This window comes from Polypterus senegalus, chromosome 16 (assembly GCF_016835505.1).
Source record: "Polypterus senegalus isolate Bchr_013 chromosome 16, ASM1683550v1, whole genome shotgun sequence".
Taxonomy (NCBI): domain Eukaryota; kingdom Metazoa; phylum Chordata; class Cladistia; order Polypteriformes; family Polypteridae; genus Polypterus; species Polypterus senegalus.
Window position 1 is genome coordinate 86,760,169 of NC_053169.1, and position 2,642 is coordinate 86,762,810.

The window sequence follows — 2,642 nt, forward strand, 5'->3', positions numbered from 1 at the left end:
TCTATGTTAATTAATGTTGACTTATGTTTATTTTTTATTGTGTCTTCTATTTTTCTATTCTTCATTTTGTAAAGCACTTTGAGCTACATTTTTTTGTATGAAAATGTGCTAAATAAATAAATGTTGATTGATTGATTGAGCAGGGCGCTGCAGGGTGCTTTTACAAATTCCCATACTAAATAGTATATAACAGAGTGTGATGAAACTTGGCTGTCAGCGAGCCCCAAACCCCAACACAAACACATACAGAGTCCCAGGTTCAAATAAAGGGTGTGTTTATTACACAGAATACCACCAAAAAGTATACCGAACAAGCTTTGTTTTCAGATCTTTTGAGAGTTGCTTTGAGGGTCTCATGCTGTCTGTCGCTCTTCAGAGGAGAGTCAAAGGGAAGAACAACTTTCCTGGCAGGGGAGATACCATGATTACTAAGGCTCACCCATTGCACTCTGGGTGTGCTGACCCCTGCGATTTCCCCAGATGTGGGAAACTCGACTGAATAATTTGTGGTAGTTTTTAGGGCGGAGTGGTGGCTCTGAGGCTAAGGATTGGTGCTGGTATCCAGAAGGTTGCTGGTTCGAATTCCCGTCACTGCCAACAGAGATCCTACTCTGCTGGATCCTTGAGGAAAGCCTTTAACCTTCAATTGCTCCAGGGGGCTCTGACCCCAAGGGGTATGCAAAAACTATCCATCCATCCATTTTCTAACCCGCTGAATCCGAACACAGGGTCACGGGGGTCTGCTGGAGCCAATCCCAGCCAACACAGGGACCAATCCTGGGTAGGGTGCCAACCCACCGCAGGACACACACAAATACACCCACACACCAGGGCCAATTTAGAATCGCCAATCCACCTAACCTGCATGTCTTTGGATTGTGGGAGGAAACCTACGCAGACACGGGGAGAACATGCAAACTCCACGCAGGGAGGACCTGGGAAGCGAACAAGCCTGTTTCCTAAATTTGTCCATCCATCATCCAACCCTACAGGGTCATGGGGGTCTTCTGGAGTCAATCCCAGCCAACACATGGCGCAAGGCAGGAAACAAACCCCGGGCAGGGTGCCAGCCCACCGCAGGGCACACACACACCCACCCCAAGCACACTCTAGGGACAGTTTAGGATCGCCAATCCACCTAACCTGCATGTCTTTGGACTGTGGGAGGAAACCCACGCAGACACGGGGAGAACATGCAAACTCCACGCAGGGAGGACCCGGGAAGCGAACCTGGGTCTCCTAACACTGAGGCAGCAGCGCTACCCACTGTGCCACCGTGCCACCCATGCAAAAACTAACAAATTCCTAATATGAGAAATTGTATAAGGTGAAATAAAGAACAAAACAAAAACTTGCAATTGACCGCCTTAAATACATTTTCTCATGATTGGACACTCCTGTCTATGAAGTTCAAGGCAATTTGGTGTTGCAAGTAATCAGTATTGAGCAGTGACAGGCATTCAAATCAGCAAAATGACAAGGGGACCCAAACTTTTGCACAGCCAGTTTTTCACATTTGATTTTATTTCATACAACTAAATACTGCTTCACTAAAAATCTTTGTTTGGAAAACACCGCAGTACTCCGATGTTCCTAGGAAATGAAAGACATACCACTGTTATCTTATTTGCTGAAAGGAGAGTAAATTATTATGCAGGCTGAGAGGGGTTCCCAAACATTTCATATGACTGTATCTGTATATCATATTCTTCAAGTTACTAATTCAAAGATAATCAAGCATCGATGGGAGATCATGCAATGACATTTGAGACTTAAATTTACAGTTCCATCAGCGAAGTGTGAGGTGATTGATCTTCCTGTGAAAGAAATAAATCAAAGTGAATAAATGAAATTTACACACTCATGTGCCATAGGTGAATGTACAGGGGGTCCTCGGGTTACAACGTCTCGACATACAATGTTTCGAGTTTACAACACTCACTCCCATAAAAACTCTGAGACGTGAGAAGGAATAAAGGTACGGATTTTTTTTACACTCATTTTTTCTGTTCCTACAGTACAGTATATTTATGTCCTTTTCTTTTTCTGCGGCTTAGTTGTGTTTTTATGATCTAGATTACGATTTTGCAAATGTGTTAAGATAGGTAAGTGACTTAGGCTAGGGTGTGTTTCTCAATTTCGGTCCTGGGGACCCCCTGTGGCTGCAGGTTTTTGTTCCAACCAGATTCCTAATCAGTGACAACACCTGTTAACACTGAGCTCATTTAATAAGCTGGTATTTTTTTCTTTTATTCGACATTCAGAAAAGCATAGCAGCATGATTTTTACATTTATAAATATTTCTGCTTTTACTATAGATTTAAATGCTTCATTTTCTTTTGTTGATTTCATTATACTTTGCCCTTTCTCTGTGCAGTTTTTCCCCCTTCATTGTATCTTAATAATGACAACTTAAAACGAGCAGATCTTGACACCCAGGCAAACAACACTGAATAATCAAAGGCTGCAATGACTTTAGCATCAAACCCACTAATTAGTAAATACTGGATTAATTAAACAATTAGAACACCTTGAAAAGTAGGATGACAATACTGTTAAAAAGAAGAAAACTACATTATTCCTATATAATTGCTTGGTACATTTTAATATAGGGCGGCACGGTGGCGCAGTAGTAGCGCTGC

General features: G+C 42.3%; 1 pseudogene; it reads left to right on the plus strand.

Moving 5' to 3' along the window:
* Positions 1 to 396: 396 nt before the first annotated feature.
* On the plus strand, positions 397 to 542 carry LOC120517060 (annotated as a pseudogene).
* The last annotated feature ends 2,100 nt before the right edge of the window (positions 543 to 2,642 follow it).